Source organism: Dipodomys spectabilis, unplaced genomic scaffold (assembly GCF_019054845.1).
Source record: "Dipodomys spectabilis isolate Male_0828 unplaced genomic scaffold, ASM1905484v1 ptg000041l, whole genome shotgun sequence".
In the NCBI taxonomy this organism is placed as follows: Eukaryota; Metazoa; Chordata; class Mammalia; order Rodentia; family Heteromyidae; genus Dipodomys; species Dipodomys spectabilis.
In genome coordinates, this window is record NW_024870718.1 from 1557952 (window position 1) to 1564163 (window position 6212).

Sequence of the window (6212 nt, forward strand, 5' to 3'; positions counted from 1 at the left end):
TTTTTTATTGTGAACATACTGTATAGAGGGGTTACAATTACATGGGCAAGATAATGAGTACATTTCTTATCAAGCATTGCAGCCTCCTCCTTTGTTTACCCTTCACATCCCTTCCCAGCCTCCCGCTGCCCCCCCTACCCCATCCTCACCAACCCCCACCAATGTTGTAAAGTTCGTTTTCAACATAACAACTTGTACTTCTCATTGTTGCAACGTGTCCACCTGTATCCTTAAACGACTTGTTTTTCCCCTTCTCCTCCACAAAGTATACCGACATCAAATATAGTGAAAGCAGGGGTTATACTGTGGGGGAGGGACATACAAAGCAAAAAGAAATAATTTTATAAATGCATTAAAAATGCATTAAAGAAAAAAACATTTAAATACATATCTAAGGGTTCATTTTCCTAACATCACATTATCTGACCTTTTCTGCTTGACTCATACATATACTAGATATTGCAAATAAGGGAAACCATGGGACCTATGTTTCTTTGGGCTTGGCTTACTTCACTTCTTTGGGCCTGGCTTAATTCACTTAATATAATTTTTTCCAAGTATTTCCATTTCCTAACAAACTGGGTGATGTCATTCTTTCTGATGGAGGCATAGAATTCCATTGTAATTTTTTTAAGATAATCTCATGAATAGTTTTTGTCCTGATTGGCTTCCAACGGTTATCCACAGATCTCAGTTTCCTGAGTAGACAGGATTACAGGTGTGACCAACCAGCACAAGGCTTTCAGAATAATTTATAAAGTAGAAGAAAATTGAGTTCATGGAGGCTTGTTTATCATCTCCTGCTTTTAAAGCATTTTGGAGTGATTATATGTGAATTTATTTCGTTTTGGATTCTTAAAAGACAGTAAGTGATGGTATTTAAAAGTTTTAATCTTTTTTTTTATTGGTCATGTGGCATGATCTCTGGGCTTGGCCGCTGTCCCTGTGCCTTTCAGCTGAAGGTGAGTGCTCTACCCCTTGAGCCACAGTGCCACTTCTGCTTTCCTAGTGGTTTATTGGAGATAAGAGTCTCACAGACTTTCCAGCCCGGGCTGGCTTTGAAGCGCAATGCTCAGATCTCAGCTTCCTCTGTAGCCAGGATTATAGGCGTGAGCCACCAGCTACTGGCTAGTTTTAGTACTTTTTAAAATGTATACTGGAACTGTGGAACAGAAGAAATTTGTCTCTCTTTAAACCTCAATTTATGAGCTCAGCTCTGAGCATGATAACCCAATGTCACCAACACTGTGTTGAAGACAAAATGTGACAGAAAACAATTACCATCGGCAATAATTGCTATGCTATTATTTCTTGGACAACATGAATATTGAATTGAGAGAGTAAGGGAATGGAGAGGATTTTACCTACTTTTTTATTGCTTACTTTTGGAAATTTTGACTCATTTCCTTCCCCACTGTGTGTCTTTGGGCCATGCACTTAGTGCCTTTGGGCCATGCACTTAGTGCCTTTAATTAAAATATTTCCTAACACTAAAATGGTAATAATATTAGAATTATAGCAAATGTTTTCTTAAGAATTAAGAGAAATAAAACTTGTGAAATACTTAACATAAACTTCTAGGAATTACAATTACAATTACATGGGCAAGATAATGAGTATATCTCTTATCAAACATTGTTGCCTCTTCCTTTGCTTCCTGTTCCCTGAGATTTTTAGGAAAAAAAGGAGATAAGGTATGAAAGAACAGCATAGAAGGATATACAACTTATCACACAGAGATTAAGAACTAGCCTAAGAGATTTAGAATGCTAAAGGCAATGAGGAATAAGCCTAGTTGATAACTAGTTTTTCAATAACCAAAAATGGTTCTCCAGAACAATTTCTAGTACACCTTAGTTACTATCACTTATCCTTCCATCGAGTTATTCCTTCTATTCTATCACAACTGTTAATTAGCCTCTGCGTTTTTGGTACCATGATTAACCAAAAAGATTTCCAAATGTCACTTAGACTATCCTTCTCTCTGTGATTAGCAGTGACCACACAAAATCCTGGAATCTCTGAATTTCCAGAATAATTCTTCACCTGTCATCTAAGCACATTCCTGGCATTAGTTGCTTTGACCTAATGACCAAAACTTTTTTTTTTAACAGAGTATGCTATAGTAAGTTAAGTACATGAATTAGGGACTATTGTCAGGTGTCAGTATGGAAGGAGCAATTATATATTCAAAGTATGGTTTCTTTATTTTGCATTTACTAACTAAATGGTTTTTTTTTTATTGTGAAAATAGTGTACAGAGGAGTTACAATTACATGGGCAAGATAATGAGTACATTTCTTACCAAGTATTGTTGCCTCCTCCTTTGTTTCCCCTTCCTATCCCTTCCTATACCCCCCATCTCTACTGCCCCCCCCCCGCCAAAATTGTAAAGTTCATTTTTCAACATAACGACTTGTACTTTTCGTTATTGCAATGGATCCACCTGCATCCCTATTTAAACGATTTGTTTTTTTCCATTCCCCTCCACAAATTATACCAACATTAAATACAGTGAAAGCAGGGGTTATATCCGGGGGGGGGGGGCATACAAAGCAACAAAGAAATCATCTTATAAATATAGTAGAAACAGTCACATGAATGAAAAAATATTTGAATACTTTTTTTTTTTTTTATTGCTAGTCCAGGGGTTTAAACTCAGGGCTAGGGAATTATTTCTGAGCTTTTTTTTTTTTTTTTTTTTTTTTTTAGGCTAGCACTCTACCACTTGAGGCATAGCACCACTTCCAGTGTTTTTCTGTTTATGTGGTACTGGGGAATTGAACCCAGGGTTTCATGCATGCTAGGCAATCACCGTACCATGAAGCCACATTCCCAGAACCCTAAATGAATTTCTTAAGAAGACATTACATTTTTATTCCGTAACTATGTATCATAATTTTGTCTAGGTGCCAGAAAATGATGTAGAAAACAATACAATATGAGAAGTCTAGTAAGGCTGGATGGAAAATGAATAACTGTCATGGTCTAGCTAGGGTACAGAGAGGCTTATGTCATGGAGCTGTTTCAACAGGCTGAGCGAGACAGCTCCTGATCCACAGCCCACCTCCAGAATGAGAGGGCCACTATGGGGTCTAGCCACATGGGGAAAATGGGCCACCTCCTCCAGGACATTCAACCAGTTCGTGTGAGAGAGAGGGAGAAAGAAAGTGAGAACTACACTTAAGCCCTGTGCTAGTGGCTCAGAACTCTAATCCCAACTACACAGGAGTCTGAGAAATGAGGATCATGGTTCATAGCCAGCCCGGTAAGGAAAGTCTGTGAGACTCATCTCCAAAGATCGACCAGAAAACTGAAAGTGGTGCTGTGGGCTCAAGTGGTAGAGCGCTAGTCTTGAGCTGAGGAGCTCCAGAACAGAACAGCGCTCAGACCTAGAGTTCAAGCCCCATGACTGACAAGAAGTGGACTTCCCACTACAAAAAGTGGGCTGAATAGCAACCATTTAACTAGGGAGGATGGTAGAGAAGTCAAGCCTAGATTTCTGTGAACTTGAGATCATAAGTAGGTCACCCAGCTTCTCCATGCCTTGTTGTCCCCAGTTGCAAAACTCAACACAGTGAAGGATACCCTTCCTCATGGGAATAGGGTAATGATGAAAGAGAGCCATGTTTTGTTTCATAATCCCACACCTGTTGCCCCATTAATAACAGGGGACACCTGAGCCCTTTCCAGATAACTTCCTGTCTTATGCTCACAGAATTGTTGAGAACATTACCCGAAGGCCACTCCCTTGTGCCTAGCCATGTTCCAGAGATCCCTCTATATAAATCCCTTGTTTCCTCACAACTGTTCTGTGAAGAGACTGAGTTCCGATTGTTGTGGCCCTACCCAGAGCTTTATCTGTGGTCAAGAATCGGCTGCCATGGACTAAGAGTTTGTGATAATCCATCTAAACTGATGACTGAGCATGGCTCTACATGTCTACCATCCCAACTACAGAAGACCAGGCCTGGTGGAGCATAAATGTCACAGATAGGAGGACCACCTGAGCTCAGCCCAGCCTGAGCATATATTGTTTTTTTCTCAGAAATGCACAAGAAAAAAAGGTGGCTCCTCAGAGCCAGGGAGAGGAAACAAGCAGGGGGTCATGGTGCTTTCAGAGGGGTTTCTGACCCGAGTTGGGAATGGTGTTGGGGCGGCCACTCACCTGTGCTGCTGGGAGACGCTGTTGGCAGCTGATCCAGGTAGAGCGAGCAGGGATGGCAGTGGCATGGCAGACATATGGGCCCAGAGCAGAGGACCAGGGGCAGGGACCAGGTCAGGGCCTTAGGCTGGCTGCGATTTGAAATCCAGCACCACAGGAAGGGGGGGGGAGGGGGCTGGGACCTGTAAATTTCCTACTATTCTCTAAAGTTACCTTGAGTCTCTTGCTCACCACTCAGCCACCTCTACCTTCCTTAACTGCTGGTAGTGGTGTACTAAAAGAGGGAATCCAGTTGCTACCAGGCATCATGGAATGTGGGCGTTGCCACCATTCTTGTATTCCATTGGTCAGAAAGAAACATGAAAGAATGGGGGTGTGGCTAGAATCCTGTGATGCAATCAGCATGGGCAGAGTCAAGTTGACAGGGACTCTCCCAGCCCTTTCCCCATTCAGTTGGGGACAAGAGGGAGATCACTTTAGCTGCATGGCTGCACAGATTGTTATTTATGTCTGTTTGTTGCCAGTCCCGAACCTTGAACTCAGGATCTGGGCACAGTCTCTGAGCTGCTTTTGCTCAAGGCTGGCCCTCTACCACTGGAGCCACAGGGCTTCTGGCTTTGTTGGCACTGAAGTTGGACAGGGGTCTCAAGGACTTTCCTCCTGAAGGTGACTTTGACAATGATCCTCCCATCACAGCCTTGTAAACATCAAGAAGGACTGTTGAGAGCCACTGGTGCCTGCCTAATCATTGGTCTTGCTGATGTTCTTGGACAGACCAGTGAGTTCCCTATCCTCAGGTTTAAGTGGTGGGAGCTGGAGCCCACAGTTTGAATCCTGGTCCTGCCACCTCCAAATGGCAGGAGATCCTAAGATACTCATTTATATCCATATGAATACAAATGGATGGGATGTATGTCATGATTGAATGGGCAGTTCTTCAATGATTCTAGGATAAAATTATACATAATTATATTATAGGACACTAATCGATTTTATTTAATACTTTATTAAGATGTAAACAATCACATTCATAAAATGGAGGAATAATGAAATACCTAAGAATTGGGCCTCACATACTATAAAGGTGCCATTTTTCTGCCAGGACTTGGATTTGAACTCATGGTCTGGGTAACACTGTTGTACTGTGTAGGAAGGGGAATCTGGCCTCCTTGAAGTCAAGAAATTCAAGTCTGTTCCTTAGGCCTGAAATCAATCCCCACGTATTCATGTACAATTTACATATATGATTTATATTTATATACATATGTTGACTCCATATTGCATTCAGTGTAGTTATTTTATTATTTTTTTGTTTTATTTATGTATTGACCATTTATTTTATTGACTATTATGGCACATAGAACATTGGTTACATTGATTACATAGGATATAGGCCTGCATATGTATTCCACTTCATATCTGACACCCAGGACATTCACAGAAAAGGAAAACGTGTCAGCATCAGCTTCTTACTCAACGATTCATTGTTTGGGAGTGCTGGTATCTGAACTCATGGCCTACAGGGCCAAATTCATGAATGGGCGAGTGTGAACACGCCTTCCTGGGGCAAACTGAGTGATAGGCTGTTCCCAGGACCTGAGATCGAGCCCAGGAGTTAACAAAATATGAACAGATTGACATGCAGATGACAGTACACTAATAATTATGTATCTTTATAGAGTGCCAGAGATGTCTATACATTATTCAGTTATATAGACTACATTCCTACCAATTCTTGGGTATTTTTTATGCGTCCATGTAATTAATGTTATTGTTTTCATCCTTACACTATTAATGAAATTAATCAGTGTCTTGAAATTATTGCATTCCTGTAAATAATAATATTCTTTTAATGCTTCAAAAATATTAAATAAAATCAATAAGACTCATGAAAACATGCTGTCTAATTTTATAGGAGCATCATTCACGATCAACTCATTCAACTGTGACATTGACAAGAATCCATTGTTATTCCTATGGATGGGAACCAGTTTCTTAGTATCTCCTGCCATTGGTTGGTCAGATCCTATGTTGCCACTTGGGCCTA